Source organism: Bos indicus x Bos taurus, chromosome 10 (genome assembly GCF_003369695.1).
Source record: "Bos indicus x Bos taurus breed Angus x Brahman F1 hybrid chromosome 10, Bos_hybrid_MaternalHap_v2.0, whole genome shotgun sequence".
Classification (NCBI taxonomy): domain Eukaryota; kingdom Metazoa; phylum Chordata; class Mammalia; order Artiodactyla; family Bovidae; genus Bos; species Bos indicus x Bos taurus.
In genome coordinates, this window is record NC_040085.1 from 41,484,624 (window position 1) to 41,503,898 (window position 19,275).

Consider the following 19,275-nt stretch of genomic DNA (forward strand, 5'->3'; position numbering starts at 1 on the left):
TAGCTGGAAGACCAGACAGCACAGTGTAACTGCAAGTGCAGTGAAGGAGGTTCAGGCTCAGTGGCAGCTAGGAGGCGGTGAGGCCTGCGTCAGGACTCAGGTCTTCCCATTCCATGTCACTTGCTCTGCTTTAGCCCATGTTGCGTTCTTGGAAACAGATGTCAAAAGCCTTAGAGGAACAGAGAGGGAGGAGGGCTCAGCTGGGAGTGGAGTGGCTGGGGAAGGCGGCAGGATGGGGTGGCATGTGACGCAGGCTCAGGGGAGGAACCAAACTGCCTGGCTGTCAGGGGCCCATCACTTGCACAGCTGTCTTGCAGCAAATCTGCTGGGAATCGACTACCATTTACTAGTATTCAATAAGCATGGAGGGGGGATGGGGAGTGGAGGTGAGATGGGGGAGGAGACAGGGCAATGTCTTTTCAAATGTATGTATTTTTTCCTCTTTTAAAAAAAAAATTTTTTTTTTATCCTTATCTGCTAGGACTAGGAAGGAAAGGACAAAAGCCTAGGATAGGAAAGAAATAAAGATGTTTTTCCCCTCCAACCAAAAAAATACACCATGGGGACAGTCAGAGGTTCCTGACAATTTATCCCATCTGTGGAAGCATGACTCTTAAAATGGAGAATCACCCAGAAAATCTCCTATGGGGCCTGAACCTCTGCCATGTAATGATTTTTCCTTCTTAAGGGAATAAAGGTTAACAGAGTGCAACCTTTTTTCTAAATAACGTTGCACAGTCCTTTTCGCAATCAGATACCTGCTCTGAGAATTAACACATCCAAATCCCCTGCTTGAATGGACATCTCCCTAATCTACTTCTGGAGAGGCGCATGCTTTTGTTTAAAACCCCCAAGACCCTGCCAGCTGAGGTCCAGCCATAAGCAGAGACTGTAATTTAATTTTGCCAAGAGCTCAGGACCTCAGTCCTAGGGAGAATCAGCCCTTAGTAAAGGCTCCAGGGCCGAGGCACGCCCCCCTCCCCGGCCATGCCCACCCCAACTATGAGGGAACACACAGACCCAGGGGGTCTCAGGGCCCTTGGGATAATTGAAGATGCTAACTACAAACACTGAGGATCAAAATGCATGTGACACCTATTGGCCGGTCTGCTGTCCCTTGGCCTCCTACCATTTGTCTTCCTGGAAATAAAGGAATCCCAGTATTACCCTGACAGAGGGCAGCTGCACACCTAATTCAGGCAGATCTAAATGCCACCTTCCTCACCAGGATCCTCCCTTCTAGCAGACAAGCAGGCTCAGTGCTGTTTACTTAGACGTTTGATTTAGCCACTCTGTGATGGGCCTTATAATGTGGGAGAGTAAAGGGGTGATGCTGGGTAGATATGGGAGAACTTTTGGTAAGGCAAGCTTAGAACAGATTCACTCCAGACAATAATATGCTCAAATTCAACCTATACTTGTAAAAAAAAAAAAAAAGCCAAGGGTAGATGGGAAGACAGTTACTTATTGTACAAGTATTATGAGCCAGACATGGGGATGGAGGCTTTACCTGCATTATCTTGCTTAGTCCCCTTCTCACAGCAACCCTACCAGGTGGATGGGTTCCCAGCATTTCACAGGTGAGGAAACTGCAATTCAGGAGCTCTCTAACTGGCCTGCACTCATGCAGCCATTAGATGGTGAGGTAACATTTGAACCCAGATCTGGGTGACCCGTGTCGGGCAGTATGGCTCTGCCCTCTGACACAATCGAAGATTATCAGATGAAAGTTTACTGTTGAGTTACCAGTGCTGCAGCTGGCCAACAGCAGTTCAGAGATCAGACTTCCCAGATCATGGTTTACACCCATGAACTGGACCCTCCAGCTACAAACTACACACATCCTAACCCAGTGTCCCAAAGGAGGCAGAAGGGAACACAAGGCAAATGCAGACTTCTGATCCTTCTTCTACCCCAACAGGAAGGCACAAACAATCCGAGTGCTCCAATGTCACACAATGAGAAGGTGGCCAGAGCATCATCCTCGGCTAGCGCACCCTTTCCAAAGCACCACCTCAAATCACCAGAGGCTTCAAAAGTGGCCATGTTCTCTGTGATTACATGAATTCCACCAGAGGGGCACTTACCCTGGTAGTCCAGGGGTTAAGAATCTGCCTGCCAATGTCAGGGATACGGGTTCTGTCCCTGGTCCAGGAACCAACATCCCACATGGGGTTCCTGAGGCAGATGGTCAAATGAGATACGAGAGAGGGGAACAACCCAAGGACTCTTATCAGTCTGGAGGGTTTTGAAGTCAGCACAGCATCCTGAGTCACAGAGGGGAAAAGATAAAACTGTGATGCTTATCTACTCCTTTTTAAGTGGGAAAGTATACAAGATACTTCAGACATTTGCAAAAAAACACAGTAGTCTCACCTGTAATTGAAGGAAAGCTCAATCACTTAGCTAAAACTTGCTAATCCTGAATTCCTCCTTCCTGGAAGATCCCAAAGTAAACGAACCACCACTACATTCTCAGAGGGTTTTTTGTTCTTTTTTTTAAGATCTTTCTGATGTGGGCCATTTTAAAAGTATTAAATTTGTTACAACGTTGCTTCCGTTTTATGTTTGAGTTTTTTGGCTGTGAGGCATGTGGGATCTTAGCTTCCCAACCAGAGATCAAACTCACATCCCCTGAACTGGAAGATGAAGTCGTAACCACTGGACCACCAGGGAAGTCCCTTCAGCGTATTACTTTTCATCTATCCTAGCTCTTCTCAAAACCTTATTCTTCACATTTTATGGACATCTTTGTTTGCATCCATCAGCCTCACCTTCCCTTCCCACACCTTCCCCAACACCTACTCCCCATCACAACCACCACCAGATCACATTTATCCAGCATTTCTACATTAGATACAGAGGATCCTATAAAAAGAAAGTCACGCTTACTTGGCCAAAGCCCCTTCCTCATACAAAAATACCATAGGCAGAAAATCAAATGATGCTCTATCAGTGTCTTTAAAACTTAAGAACATATTAACAACTCAGAGAAGCTTTTGCTGATACCAAGACACAAAACAAGGGATTAAATTATTAACATTCTTCTAGGAGAGATGGACAAATGGCAGCCCACTCCAGTATTCTTGCCTAGAAAATCCTGTGGACAAGGAAACCTGGTGGGCTGCTGTCCACAGGATTGCACAGAGTCGGACATGACAGAAGTGACTTAGCATGCATGCATGCATTGGAGAAGGAAATGGCAACCCACTCCAGTATTCTTGCCTGGAGAATTCCAGGGACAGAGGAGCCTGGTGGGCTGCCGTCTATGGGGTCGCACAGAGTCGGACACGACTGAAGTGACTTAGCAGCAGCAGCAGCAGGAGAGATGGACTGTCTCCAAATCTAGTTGCCCTAAGGCTGTCCATAATTTTTACTCAAATTCAGGCATAAGCACAGCCTGAATATATGGCCTGGGAATATATGGCCAGGCATATTTATTTTTCCAAGCATCTGTCTCTGGGATGTAGTGAAGGTCTGCCATCACAATTCTTCTGATGACATGGACAAATGTGCTCTAATTCATGCAGTGATAACCCCACAAATAAGTTAAGGCACTACAACTGCCTGGAACAAATCAAAACACTATTTAAGAAAAAAATGAATTCATAAATCAGTTTAATCTTTAAAACAGTTCCTTTTTGAAAAGGGCAACATCCTTGAGGTCAGGGGTTGTGTCATATTCCTTTATATGTTCCCCCTCTCCAATATTTAGCAGGATACTGGGTAGAATAGTCAAGATGTACTGTTACTCATGAGTATTTTTGAAACCTCTATGCAGGTCAGGAAGCAACAGTTAGAACCGGACATGGAACAACACACTGGTTCCAAATAAGAAAAGGAGTACGTCAAGGCTGTATATTGTCACCCTGCTTATTTAACTTATATGCAGAGCACATCATGAGAAGCACTGGGCTGGAGGAAGCACAAGCTGGAATCAAGATTGCTGGGAGAAATATCAATAACCTCAGATATGCAGATGACACCACCCTTACGGCAGAAAGTGACGAGGAACTAAAGAGCCTCTTGATGAAAGTGCAAGAGGAGAGTGAAAAAGTTGGCTTAAAGCTCAACATTCAGAAAACTAAAATCATGGCATCTGGTCCCATCACTTCATGGGAAACAGATGGGGAAACAGTGGAAACAGTGTCAGACTATTTTTTTGGCTCCAAAATCACTGCAGATGGTGAGTACAGCCATGAAATTAAAAGACGCTTACTCCTTGGAAGGAAAGTTATGACCAACCTAGACGGCATGTTAAAAAGCAGAGACATTACTTTGTCAACAAAGGTCCATCTAATCAAGGCTATGGTTTTTCCAGTAGTCACATACGGATATGAGAGTTGGACTATAAAGAAAGCTGAGCGCAGAAGAATTGATGTTTGTGAACTGTGGTGTTGGGGAAGACTCTTGAGAGTCCCTTGGACTGCAAGGAGATCCAACCAGTCCATCCTAAAGGAGATCAGTCCTGGGAGTTCATTGGAAGGATTGATGTTGAAGCTGAAACTCCAATATTTTGGCCACCTGATGTGAAGAGTTGACTCATTTGAAAAGACCCTGATGTTAGGAAAGATTGAAGGCAGGAGGAGAAGGGGACAACAGAGGATGAGATAGCTGGATGGCATCACTGACTCGATGGACATGAGTCTGAGTGAGCTCTGGGAGTTGGTGATGGACAGGGAGGCCTGGTGTGCTGTGGTTCATGGGGTCGCAAAGAGTTGGACGTGACTGAATTGACTGACTGACTATATTTCACTTTTAAAAGTACTTTCCCCCCTGTTTGTTTATCTTATTTTGTATCTTATTTTACTGACCCTAGACTGCATGTTGCTATGTTGTTTGCTTCTTAATAAAAAGTGGGATCAACAGCTCTAGGGGTCAGCAAGGTCAAATATTCAACAGGAAACAGCGCATAAAGTGGAAGAAGTTTGAAGCAGAATAAGCGTTAATCAAAGTAATATTGCCAAGGACTTCCCCGATGGTCCAGTGGTTAAGAATCCTTCTTCCAATGCAGGGGAGACAGGTTTGATCCCTGGTCGGGCAACTAAGATCCCATGTGCTACAACTAAGACCCAATGCAACCAAGTAAGTTTTTTTTTAAAAAAAGGTAATGCTGGCCACAAACTGAAATGCCCAGAGCTCTAAACAGCACATCTTTCCCACGTGGCAGTCTCCTGAGTCTTGAGTTATATCTACAAGGAATCCCATGATTGCTTAATGAGCTGGGAGCAACCATCCTAGGTCTTAAGAATCCCACAATCAGTCCAAGAGCTTACACACCTGATATTCAACACCATGCAAGCTAACCAGACCCAAGCAGCTCAATGTCAGAATCCATGTCAGAAGAGATCATGAAAAGAAGAATGCAGCGGCGGCAGCCTGGATCATCATCTTTTGCATTTGTCAAACACATGTAAACAAGAGATTTCTCCACATCCTCATCGATCCTTTCCACTCCTACATAATTTGGAGACAGGCAGGACAGTCAGATGGAGTCAAAGGGAACTCAGGGTTCACAAGGCTTTTGTAGTTCTGTCTCCAGGATTTACTCTTGCCACAGGGCAGAGAGGATGCTCTGTTCCTGCCTCAGGCAAGTTTTTCCTATAAGTGGGTTCTGAGGACATCAGCCTTTTCACCTGCATTCAGGAGCAAACCCCGCAGAGAACAAGAGTGCCCACTTCAGGCAAGTCCCAAGTACAAAGAGCACCTGCAAACCAGACTTCCCTTTAAAGGAGGGTGTGGTCCTCTTTACATGCTCACCTCCTCTGGGAAACACAGATTAAATAATACAAGCTCAATATTAACCAAAGGATCGCGGCTAAGATTAGTGTAGGACAGAAAGACATCTTGTGCTTTCTGACGTGATATACTGAGAAAGGTTCAAAACATCATTTATGTAGCATTCCTGACAGAAACACATCCAATCATGAGGAATCTCCTAGTGAGGAATTATCATACAAATCCAAATTGCTAGGAAGTAACTGACATTTTTTTAAGAGTGCAAGTCAATGCCATCAAACACACACACACACACACACACACACACAGAGGCAGAGGGACTGTTTCCAATTAAAAGGATGACAGAGATGTGACAACTGAATAAAATCAGCACGATCCTGGACTGAATCCTAGGTCAGGGGAAGAGTGGCCATAAAGGATGTTATTGTCTTAAGTAGCAAAATTGGGGCATGAACTGTATATTCAACAATAGGACATCAATGTTATACGTCCTCATTATAAAGCAACTATATTTCAATGAAAATTAATTTGAAAACAATTTTTTTAAAGAAAAAGATATGCAGATTGGGGAAAATGTTATGTATGTTCTGTTTTACTAACTAAACTATAGTTACAAAGAGGAAATGTCTTTGTTCTTAGGAAAGACATGCAGAAGCTATTTAGAGGTCAAGTGGCTGACATGTGTAACTTCAAATGGTTCAAAAAAGATAATAGGCATCAATATGGAACAATAAAGCAAATGAGGCAAAACAGTCATAATTGATGAATGAAGGTTAGACTATACAGGAGTTCTTTTGTACTCTGGCAACTTTTCTGTAAGTTTATTTTAAAATAAATCTTTTTAAAACAACATAAATTCAAATTCCACTTGCAAAGTATTTCTACAGTAACACTGGTTGAATAAGGCAAGGCCCCCATCCCATAGGAAAAGCACCTGTCACCATCCACCCACCCCCAGACCCAGGTGATGTGCCCCTCTTCCACCTCGAAGTCAATATCTGGCCAAGCTCAACCACTGCGATTCATCTCCCAGGAATTTGAAACTGAGCCAGGAAGAGGTGAGAACACTGAGCAGAAGAGAAGGCAACTTCAGGTACGAGGGCTCCGCATAAAGAGTGGGCAGAGGAGTGGGTCTGGTTTTGATGAGGAGGACGTGGTGACACAGGACAGGACTGTCTCAGAGCACGAATGAGCACATTGGTGGTTATGTCTCAGGCACACAGCAATCCCTCAATACAGGCTGGCTGCAATCAGCAATTACTGGGCAGAAATGTCTCAGAGCACGAAAGAGCACATTGGTGGGTATGTCTCCGGCACACAGCAATCGTTCAATAAAGGCTGGCTGCAATCAGCAATTGCACTGAACAACTCCACAACTCCACCCCACCCCCGCTTCATTTTAGCTACCTCAACTGTGTCTGTTCCTTGGCAACAGACCATCAATACAACAAGATTAAGAGTCCCCATGAACTCCTGCCCACAAAGGTAGACTGGGGAGTGCAGCCACCCACCCCTCTCCTGCTCCCAAGCTGCCGCCCTGTTTCCACCAAAGAAGGGACGGCTCCTTCTATTCTCATACCCACAGCCTCTTATCCAGGGACAAACTGGCTGCAGCAAAGTGTGCAGCCTGTAACGGAGACCACTCAACCTCTACCAGGCACGACACACTGTGGCAAACAGCCAGAAGGAAAAGACCTGGGCCTTGACCAGGCAGGAAACCTGGATCCTTGTACTACGAACCTCAGTGAAAACCTGGTAAGTTACCACTTTCATCTGACCTGCAGGGAGACAGAATAATGGTACCCAAAGTTGTCCACGTCCTCATCTCTGTAACCAGTGTGCATGCTACATTACATAGCAAAATGCACTTTGCAGATGGGATTAATTTAAGGACCTTGAGGTAGGGAGATTTTCCTGGATTATCCAAGTGGGTCCAGCAGAGTCAAAAAGATCCATAAAAGCACAGAACCGTTCCCAGCTGTGGTCAGCGGAAGATCAAAATGTAGCAGGATTTGAAGATGGAGAGAAACAAGCCAACGAAAGCAGGTGGCCTCTAGAACCTGAAAAAGGCAAAGAGATGGAATTCTCCTCTAGAGCAGGGGTCCCCAAACTCCAGGATCTAATGCCTGATGATCTGAGGTGGAGCTGATGTGATAATAATAATAGGAATGAAGTACACAACAAGTGTAATGTGCTTGAATCATCCCAAAACTATCCCTACCCCCTGCCTGGTCCATGGAAAAACTCTTTCACAAAACCAGTCCCTGGGGTCAAAAAGGCTGGGGACTGCTGATCTAGAGCCCCCGGAGGAACAGAGCACTTGATTCTAGCTTCCTGAGACTCGTATCAGGCTTCTCAGCTGCAGAATTGTAAGATCAAATAGATTTATGGTGTTTTAAGTCACTCAGTTTGTGGCCATGTGTGACAGCAGCACTAGAAAACTAACAGGGACTTTATTCCCTCCTCTGGAAATGAGAGGGTTTTCATCCTTTCTGAGAAGTGGGGTCAGTAGAACTCCTGGGGCACCCCTGGAGAAACCTTGGCCCTTGACCATAAGTTCTCTGAAGGTACGTAATTCACAAAACCAAAAACCTCCATGTCAGATGGAATTTATTTAGTATCATCCGCCCTTGTTTTGTGGGCTTCCCAGGTGGCTCAGTGGTAAAGAATCTGCCTGGCAATACAGGAGACTCAGAAGGCATGACTTTGATCCCTGGGTCTGGAAGGTTCCCTGGAGGAGGAAACGGCAACCCACTCCAGTATTCTCACTTGGGAAATCCCATGAACAGAGGAGCCCCTGGCAGGCTATATATAGTCCATAGGGTGGCAAAGAGACAGACACAAGTGAGCATGAGCATGCATGCCCTTGTTTTGTATTTTGCCACTAGAACTCATTCTTTTTTTAGTAATAAAAATAAAATGTCTCCCAAGTTACTAACTAATTGGCAAACCCCAGGGGCCCAGAACACCAGCATCCACATTGTATCCGCTTGATCAGTAAACATTCCCCCAACAACCACGCCCACCCCAGAGGACTTTAGCACTGTCTCAGATCCAGTAGTGAAATCACCATGGCCGCCTTCCAGATTTCTGAGTCATCTTCACCACTGCAGGTCCAAGCAGCAGCAGCTGGATTTTGACCTCAAGGCACCAAAGCCCAAACCCAGCCCTGGAAATTCAGCTGCTGCACAAGGCCTCCCAACCCCCACCTCCCTTCTCTAACATCTTCCCTATGCAACTGCCCTGCTGTCTCCTGGGAGCCATGCAGCTGGCTGAAGGAGATGCTGCCAAGTGTAATCCATGGGTGTAGTGATGCGCTCCAGCTACATCACGGGAGCTACTTAAACTGATTGCCTCTGTTCTCAGGAGGGTGTTTGAGGGTATTTCTTATCACGGAAATATTTACAATGAATGAAACATCTGGGGAAGACAGCTACTGTCCTAACTCTGATGCAGCCTCACTAGAAAGGCCTATGACAAACCTCGTGGCTATAGTGAAGACAGTAGTTTTTTTGAGCAGAGCCTATTTGTAGCTTCCACTTCTTTATTCTCCCAAGAGCTGGAGAGTGTGTGTGCCCCCTGCAAGTGCAGTTCCAAGGACAAGAGGTCAAAGTCCATCAGAACAGACCTAGGAACAAGGAGCTGTTGTTCCTTCTGACAATCTTTGCTGCATCTATTCAAAACTGGGGCCACCAGGTGGGTTTCCCAGGGGGTCTATTCAAGTATAGAGATTATCACCTCTAAAGCAGAGAGCACCTAGATACCAGGGACTTGTACTGGAAATGGTTCTGGCCCAAAAGGGAGTCTGTTCTAAGCACCGTGGTGCAGGAATTGGCCAGACAGGGTGCCGGCTGCTCTACAAAAGGAAGAAGCCTGTTTTAGGGTGGGCAGGCCAACAAAGCTCAGCCACGGGGAATTTGATCACCTTTTTATCATCCTGTCATCACCCACTCCAGTTAAACCAAGATCTGCCACAGATGCCTGCCAAATGACAACGCAGGACCATGGCTCTGCCTTGGAGGAAAGTGCTCCTGAAATGTCACACAGTCATTCTGGGTGCCCAGGAGACCCCGGCCACAGACAGCCCAGCACGGCCACAATAATCTGCCCAAGAGTCTCCCTCTGAGCAGGGGCAGAGGTGGGGAACTGGAGAAGGGGGTGAGCCCACAAATGCCTGGGCAGAAGGCAGCCGCCTCCAACCTGACCCACATCTTCCCTCTCCCGTGTGCTGCAACACACGCTCCGGAGCATCCATCAACAGCACCACTGCGTACAAACAGAACGAGAAAGATGCAGAGAAAAGGAGCCTGCGGGGAGGAATCGGCAAGTCCGGAGGTGAGGCCTCAAAGGCTGAAACATAGAACCAGAAAAGACATCCTGGCAACCTTGCTACTCAGAGACTTTGTTTGAAGCCCTAGAAACTCCTAAACCTGGCATGGCAATAATTCTTTTTCAAGTCCTCTATATATGAAGCTTTCAAAATGACAAATTTTCAGGACTAAACAACATTCTGTGCTAGTGACAGCTCTTAGGTCACTGGGCACCTAAGAGTATCTGATCTTCTTAAAGGTGAATTTTTAAAGGTGCATAGCTTCTGACCTCTACAGAAATGCCACATGGTCTACAAATAAATATTTTAAAAATGCTCACTACAGTTTAACAAAATGTAGGGAGAGGGAGGGTAGGAAGCCCAGCCAGCAATGAGAGAATGAAAGCTCATAAACTTACATCTTCATGTAAAAAATAAAACACAACAATTAACAACAACAACAAAATAATAATAATATGTGGTCTTTCAATATAGGGTCGATTTTTTTAGCATGGAAAGTGTGTCCATAATAGTTTTTAAAATATACTACACAGATTATTATACCATATTAATTTAAAAGGAGAAAACATGTTTTCTCATGTTTTTTAAATAATATCAGGAGTATAAAGAGTCCTACTACCACTTTGAAAATACCTTCCCTTCTCACAAAGAGCAAAGGGTGTCAACAGTATCCTTTATTGTTCTTAAAGCAGGTAAGGGCTCTGTCTGCAAGGAGGGAACAGTTGTAAAAAAAAAAAAAAAAAACTGCCAAATCCCCAGTCAGTCATTCCTTTAATTAGACATCTTGCTTTTTTAGGCTTTTCTTTTTTTAATAAAGAGAAACATGCCCCTGAGGGTCCCAAATGAGAGAAAGCATTGGGATTGGAAGTCACCATAGACCCACAGCTGCAGACAAGGTCATACAACAGACCAGAACATCCCAGTTGGCTGGATAGGGTGCCTCTGGGTAGTCAGCCACAGGCTGCGGGCGAAATCCTTCCGTACCCCAAACCCCACGTGCCCTGGGAGCAATGCTGGCTCTAGGGTTGGCATGTTGAAATGAGGGAGATTGAGAGAATCCTGCAGAGGCAGAGGCGGGAAGAACCGCAAATCACAAAGTATCCGAATGTTGTTTATTGCTTCATTTGAAGGTCTGTGTCTATCCTTCGGCATCCTAAAACGTATTACATCGTGAATTTTTAAGTATATCTGGTACAAAAAGGGGAGACAGTCCCAAATTTGGCAACCCTATAGCATGAAACAGAGGTCCAAGGGGCTGGACAGCTTGACTGGGCTTACCCGAAGGGAAGAATGTCATTAAAGGGGGAGCCATTCTCTTTCTTTCTACAAAATTTTTACTCCTCTTCTTCAATTACATGTTGTAAATTATCTTTGTAACTTTGTAAAGTACATTACATTTTAAAGAAATATAAGCAAAACCTGTTACAGGAAGAGTATACTTACTCTTCTTTTTTTTTTTTTTTTTAAAGACCCTCATCCAGCCTCTCCCCTATTACTGAACATAATTGAAGAACCCAGAGAGGAGGACTTAAGTCCACAGAAGGCAAGGAAACCCTTACTGTTGTGTTTACCTGTTAAGGCTTGCAATTACCAGAGATTCCTCTGACTACTGTTCCCAGCAGCCTGTTTGCTCAGGGGTTCATCAGCAGTGCTTATTAAGCCATTGCTCTTCTGATACACTGGCTTTAGATAAGCCAATGGAAGAGAGAAAAGACATTGTTGGGTTCATTTAACAAATGTTTATTGAGCCTAAGGCTGAGTGCTGGGCCCTGGGATACAGGATAAAGCATAATCCCCCTGTCCTCAGGGGCTCTTTTCTACAGACCAAGAAATTGGCTTTAGACACGAGCAAAGAGCTCGACCAGAGGGAATACAGCCAGACAGCAGGGGAAAGGGGCACTTCAGCTAGTCTCCGAAGAGCGAATGGCCAGGATGAATACACAGGGCTCAAAGAACATCATAGCTAAAACCACTCTCTCGTCTCACCTCCTTCCTTTCACTGTTGAGGAAACAAGTCCAGAAAATAGAAGCCACTAGACATTGGTGCCAGTATGAGAATGTCAAGTGCAGGTAAACACTCTCGGGCCCAAGGTTACCCACTACAGAGCAAGGAGGTAAATCCAGCTCCCACTCGCTCCAAATCCTTAACTCTGGATGCAAAAGCCTAAAGAAGGGAGAAGGAGCTGCTTCCAAGATCCAATTTTACATTTTCATGGGTGGGCGGGCCCACCTTGCCACTCCGGTGGGGAGGTACAGGCATGAACTTGGTAACACAGACTTTGCAACACAAGCCTAACAGTACAGTTCCTCCATTGCCTAAAACATGAGAATAGGAGTGCACACCTTGCCTCGAAAACCCAGTTATAGGGATTCAACCTAATTCTGCATTTGGTGAGTGATTCAGTGGTTCAGAACGTAAAGCATCTGCCTATAATGCGGGAGACCTGGGTTTGATCCCTGGGTCGGGAAGATCCTCTGGAGAAGGAAATGGCAACCCACTCCAGTACTCTTGCCGGGAAAATCTCATGGACGGAGGAGCATGGTAGGCTACAGTCCACGGGGTCGCAAAGAGTTGAACACGACTGAGTGACTTCATCTTCAGTTTCACTTTTCAGCTTATACACAAACTCAGCATATATGTGAAGCCAAAATCACAGAAACCTCATTCAAAACTTAAAACTCATAAACTCTAGAATTGTGTACCTGATACAGAATAGACAAAATAACCCTGAGCAGAATGAGGTTATTTGGAAATGGTCAGATACAGGAATCCCACACAGTGATCAGAAAATGGTCTTCAGAAACAATGCAATCAGGACTTCCCTGGTGCTCTAGTGGTTAACAATCAGCCTGGCAATGCAGCGGATGCAGGTTCAAGCACTGGTCAGGGAACTAAGATCCCACACGCCTCAGAGGAAGAGTCCACCCAGCCAAAAATAAATTAATTAAAATGTTTTTAAAAATGCCTTCAACCTGACTTCTCACCTTCTGCCTCCAGCAGGAGCCATCAAGGATTAAGTTGTAGCCCTGAATCTTAGGGCTAAAGGCAGTTATGCAAGCCCCCTAGAGACCTGTCACTGGGGAGGCTGGCGGGAGCCAGCAGGGGTGGGATGAAAAACCAGCCTCCCCAGTGCACTTTTCTCTTCCCAGTTCATTTCTGCGAAGCAATGACCAAGTTCCTTCTATAACTCAAGAGGCCAAAGTGCTACAGAAGCAATATTTTAAAGCTGATACACAGGGCAGGGTCATACCCTCTACGGGTAAAATGAGGATGAGATGGAAGAAAAACAGCACAAATAATCAGCAATTCAGTCTTGCCACCAGTAGTAAAGTTCTCTTTCTAGTTGTGATGCCGGTGATGAAAGAAAGAAGAGAGAAAACCCTGCCCAAGGTCCAGCAGACTAGGCCGGACCCTCGTCTTACTTGCTACGTGATCCCAGGCAACTGCCTTCACCCCCGACCTCAATCTTGTCCTCTATGAAATGGTCACTACCTGCCTCGTGAGTCGTCAGGAGGCCTAAGGCACAAGGTCATGTGCCAAGTGCTTTGCCTTAAACCTCATATGTTGTAAGTATTCCATAAACGGCCACTGGAACTATTAACTACCCAAGAGGCAAATCAGTCTGGCTCTTTGTAAAAACTACACGACTTTTGAGAGGCCTGACTGCAGCTGTACAGCAGTGCTGAGCCGGCAACAGCAACACTCGGGAGAACAGCCCAGGGCCAGTTCACCAGCTGGATTCAAGACGCCCTCTTTGGCAGCTGCATCCTGAGCCTCCCCAACAGCCCCTTGAACCCTCTCTCTGCCTGCTTTTTCTGTGGTCAGTTCTCTGCTTCCAATATAGTCTCTCTTCTCAACAACCCACTTAAGTGCGTTAGCCTAGCTGAGGCAGCCTGCTCTGAAAAACAAGAAACAGCCCCAGTGTTTTCAGAAATGCTGACTTCAAAACAGGCACACTCGTCCTACGAGGCAGAGACCTTATAGGATTCCACCTCAAGAATCTGAAAAGCGCAGAACTTAAAGGGAGGATTTCCCTGACAACACCATAACACAGTATAAGGAGATACGAGCTCAGACTCTGGTGAGGGTAACTTAACAGGCTCCCATACTCCCTGGTCAGGCTCATATCTCAAACCACTCAGCCTCACATCGTTCAAGAGACGAACCCACCAGAGAAACTCCCGCAGGGTCTCTGAGGGTTTTGCAGGCACACACCCTAGGCAGTTCACCGAGAGTCACACTCAAGGACAAGTCTCGTGGGCATCAGGATCCCCTTAGACCTTTCTTCTCCAAGTGTGAGATACAAATCAGCAGCTTCAGCATCACCTGGACCTTGTGAGAAACACAGGCTCACAAGCCCCACCCAGACCTACCCCATCGGGGTCCCCCTTTTAACTAGATGCCAGGGTGACAGTGCTTGAGAGTATTTAGAACAAAGTATAACCAGAATGGACTGTGATTGTTGACTCAGGTTTTCACTCAGTCTTTTCCTTTCTTTGTGGAAGAAAGGCAACTTTAGCCACTGGCACATAGTAGATAATCAATATTCGTTGAATGGATGAACAGATGAATGGGTAGTCTACCAAGTGACTCAAGAAACTTACCCTGTATTAAGTGCAAAGAAAGATGCAAGCATGGGCCTCAGAGACATTTGGGGGCCGGGATAAGGCGTCTAAAGACGAGGTTGTCAGTGGAGGCCTCTCTAACAGGAGCTCACATCAGGGGCGGCATGAAGCTACGCTGTGATGGATGAGCAGGCACATGCTGGGAAGAGGATGTCAGCCCTACAGGTCAGCACCTACACTTGCAACATAAAGGGTCTCTGGCTGTAGACCAGTAAGGACAGATAAGACTCATAAGTTTCTTGGTCCAATGGTTAAGAACCCGCCTTGCAATGTAAGGAATATGTGTTCAATCCCTGGTTGAGGAACTTAGATCCCACATGCCGCGGAACAACTAAACCTGCGAGCTGCACCTAAATCCATGTGCTCCAGAGTCCTTGAGCCACAACTAGAAAGTCCGTGAGGCACAATGAAAGATCCCACATGACTTGATGAAGATCCTGTGTGCCACAACTAAGATCCGACATAGATAAATAAATTTTTTTTTAATTTTTAAAAGAACCCTGGAACTAAGAAACTAAAGGGAAAAGAAAAAAATTATTTTAAAAATACCCATAAGTTGGGCTCTGATGGTAGAAAAGAGCAGCTCTCAGGAGGCACATTCAGCAGGTCCCCGACTGTAAGACAGTGGGGGTCAGGAAGGCCGTGTCTGGAGTCACAGTTGCCATCTCCATGGCTCCTGGAGGAGGGTGTGCCAGAGGAGGGCTGAAGAGGGAAGCAGTCCATCAGCTAGACTCTGTTTCCTGGCCACAGCCCCTCCAGCCCAGAATCCCAAGCAGAGACATGGAGATTACTCACTGTTTTCTCCAAGTCGATCCAGGAACTTGCAGCCGAGCATCCAAGGGTCCAGGAGCTCAGTCCAGATGTTACCCTGCAACAGCACGCTGGCCAAAAGGAGACAAACGACAGGAGTCAGTGCAGGTGGCCACATTAGTGAGTAAGGAACACTGTCTCAGCATGGAATGACACTGACGGGGTTCAGATGATAAACAGCAGAAAAGCAAAGTGCCCCCTCGGAGCCAGTGGTCTCAGAGCGCTGTGCAGTGATACGGCAAACTCCTCTGCCCTCAGCGCCAGCAGAAGCACCGGCCCACCAGCAGCAGCTTCAGAGCAGTCTCTCTGCAAATCCCCCGATATGGAGTCTAGACATAGGGCTGCAAAGGGCCCTTGGAGAGAATCAGGCCCAGCCCCTCTCTTTACAGACAAGAAAAGCCAACACTTAGAAAAGACAACAGGCCTTGTCTAAAATCAGCAGAGTATAAAGGCTAAGCCAGGAAGGGAATTGAGGAAGCAAGTCTATAAAAAAGCTTAAGTTTACCTGTAAATTACCTTCCTTCAAGAAACCTGGGTTCTAAATAAATGTTTTTCTTATCTGTTCTGGCTCTTAACAGACAGACAAAGCAGCCTGCAGTTCCAGATCTTAATTGTTTCCCGAGTTCTCTCTCCTTTATCCCCAAAGACTTTGAAGAGCCAAACTAAAACTCCTGGTTTTCTTCAAAAACAAAAGAAAACAAGGGAGAAAAAGAAAAACCTCAGGACTGTTCATATTTGAGTACAAGACGAAAAACCTAAAAACCTTGGAGAAAAACTTGAAGACCTAAAAATTCTGAATTTATGAGATATAAACAGCACAGAACAAACACAAAAGCTTCTCTTCCATACATCAGGTTTATAGACCCGAGAGACTAGAACATTCCAGGGACATGCCTGGAGACCATAAGAAGTGGTACACTTCAAAGACGAGGGGGCTGTCTTGTTAAAATAAAATGGATGATCAAAATGCCAAGTCTTTAAAAAAATGACACTTCTGATTATGTTTTTTTTTTAATGAATTGTCGTCTAATTATATATTTAAAACATAATTATGTAAACCGTTACCTCTTCCCCTGGGGTTCTAGTTCCAACTGACCTTGACAAATCAATGTAACCTTGGGCATATCACACCTAACCATGCACGTCTTCCATCAACTCATCCATGAAAAGGCAGTGATGGGATAAGACTCAACTCTTCAGCTGGAGACTTCTGAAAATCCCCTACATTGCTAAAACACGCTGAAAGTACCTCCCATTAAGTCAGCTTATACAAAGCATAGTTACTCGCCTACTTTGAAAAAATGAATGTCAGTCATTATAAATTTAAATTGCCATCTCTTAAGAAATAACTACAAAGTTGGTGTAACAACAGTCATGTTCTGTTTCCAGGGAGTTTACTTCAACAGTGACAAATCTGCCCCCACCTACACTAAATGGGGTATCTGGGTCTGTTTCCCCAAAGGTCCGTTATTATTTATAAGGATGAAAGTTAGGGTTTCTTTTGCATGAAGTGGAATTTAGGCAGTGAGGTCATTTGTTTTGAAACTACAGCAACCATTCCAGTTTTTTCCCCCCATTTTAGCATTTCAGTTACTCTGGGTCAAGAGTAAAAGATTAAGATTTCAGAGAAAATCCAAAGCCTGGTAGGCCACCCACAGAATGGTCAAAGATTCTGCCCTGGACAGTCCAGGGCACAACTAACCAAGGGGGTTCCCTTTCCCAAGTTAGGCAAGTTCACTGATAAAAAGTCAGTGCAGACTTGCACACACACAGACTCATACATATTTCAAAGAATGTTCAACAGTCCCAGGATTCATTTTTTAAAAATAAACAAAAAAACAGAACCTACCATACTGACCACATGGTTCCTGATCCTTACAGGGCAGGAGGGTCCATAAACTCCTCTGGAAATATGATGAACCCTCTCGCCCAGAAGAAGGACATGATAGATTCAGTTTCAAATTTTCACAGAAATTTCTCTGTACCTCTGGCTAAGGACCCTGGCTTAATTAAAACAAGGAATCCCTTTTCATCTTTCTCTCTGAAATTTGTACAAGCTCTTGGTAAAGAGGGTCATGAGTGACAGTCCCATTTACAAAGTGATACACAAGGGCAGGGACCGGTGAGAAAACTGGCTTCGTGCAGCTCTTAGGATGGAGAGTATGACTCTGCAGCCAGCAATGCTAACAACTGTTCTTGAGGCCCTGGCTGTGCCTGGGAGCCTTTGCCAAACAGTTTCAACAGGGACCTTCCCAAATCTGGTTTTGCACTTGGCACTCAGTTCTTCAAAACAACAAAGAATAGCACAGAAACATATATAATACCATATGTAAAAGAACCAGTGGAATTTGCTGTGTGACTCAGAGAAGTCAAACCGGGGCTCTGTGACAATCTAGAAGGGTGGGAGAGGGTGGTGGGTGGGAGGCAGCTTCAAGAGGGAGGGGACATATGTATACTGATGGCTGATTCATTTCAATGTATGGCAGAAACCAACACAATATTGTAAAGCAATTACCTTTCAACCAAAAATAAATAAATTAAAATGGCTGCAACAACACAACAACAAAAATCAACAAACATCTGCATGACTTAGGAATGCATACTAAGGTACCAAGGATCAGTTAAAATGAAAAACCAAGATGCTTATCATAACTCTGAGGTGATAGGGGGCGATTTTTTTTTGTTGAGATATTTGTAATGTTGATTTCTTAGCCTGGCTGTCGGCTTCCCAGATGTTCAGATTATTCCTATATGTTGCATATATTATTCTCCATGTATGTCACAGAGTAAAGCAATCTTCCTTACAGAGAGATTCAGGCCAGGGACAAGGCTCTCCAGGACTTGTCATCTCAGCCCCAGCTCAAGACACAGCAGTAAAACTGCACTGAGCCCAGCAATGGTCTGAGGGTGGGGCCCACCAGGGAACAGTGACCAGCTCTGGCCCCTGGGACACCATCTATAAATAAGTCTTTTTTTTTTAAACAAGTCCACGCCCTGGGACAGTCCGCTGTTCTGGGCTGAGGCCACGCTGACCTCCGACGCTGCCCATCACTCTGGGAAATGCTGGTGTTGAGTTTCTGTGAACTCACTGGTCTTCCTCTGCCATGCTTGGCAGGCCTATATCCTGGGGCACATTCTGTTACTGTGAACAATCTCAGCAAGTCTTCCTGAACCGCTGAGAAAGGAACAAAGCCCACACTCATATGTGGAGCTGGCAAGACTGCTTAGCCATCTCCTTCCTCAGCTGGATACAGAGGCTGGAGGGGCCTTATGTGTTCTCCTTCAGCTGCCTCATTACTCCACCCTCCGGGTGAGAATTCTGCTCATTCATTGAGCGGTCAAGACATCTACTGGCCAGAAAAAGAGGTAGACAGTGTAAGGAGTTGTGACCAATATGTTTAGATTCCTATCCCTTTTGTCGGAGAAGGAAATGGCAACCCACCCCGATAGTCTTACCTGGAGAAATTTCATGGACAGAGGAGCCTGGCGGACTACAGTCCATGGGAATCGCAGAGTCGGACACAACTGAGCGACTAACACTTACTTACACTTACTTATCCCTTTTGCATACTTACCAATACTATCTTGATCAAATAAGGAAAGTATGCTCCTTGCCTAATAGTTTGAGCAAGAGCATGCCATTCCAAAAAGACCCATCTTAGGGTAATCTTACTAGCAGATGAGGGGCTTCCCAGGTGGCACTCGTGGTCAAGAACCCACAAGCTAATGCAGGAGACATAAAAGACATGGGTTCAATCCCTGGCCAGGAA

The 19,275-nt window shown here is 45.4% G+C and overlaps 1 protein-coding gene across 8 annotated transcripts in view; it reads right to left on the reverse strand.

The window, feature by feature from the left end:
* Nucleotides 1-19,275, reverse strand: part of TLN2 (talin 2) — a 496,539-nt gene that overhangs the window by 390,571 nt on the left and 86,693 nt on the right. For 7 of the 8 annotated variants that reach the window (XM_027553842.1, XM_027553840.1, XM_027553843.1 and 4 more), the window contains exon 2: nucleotides 15,491-15,576. The gene's annotated coding sequence lies outside the window, so the exon portion shown is untranslated. Of the gene's footprint in view, nucleotides 1-15,244; nucleotides 15,398-15,490; nucleotides 15,577-19,275 lie in introns of all 8 variants that reach the window. The other variant, XM_027553834.1, reaches the window with a different exon arrangement.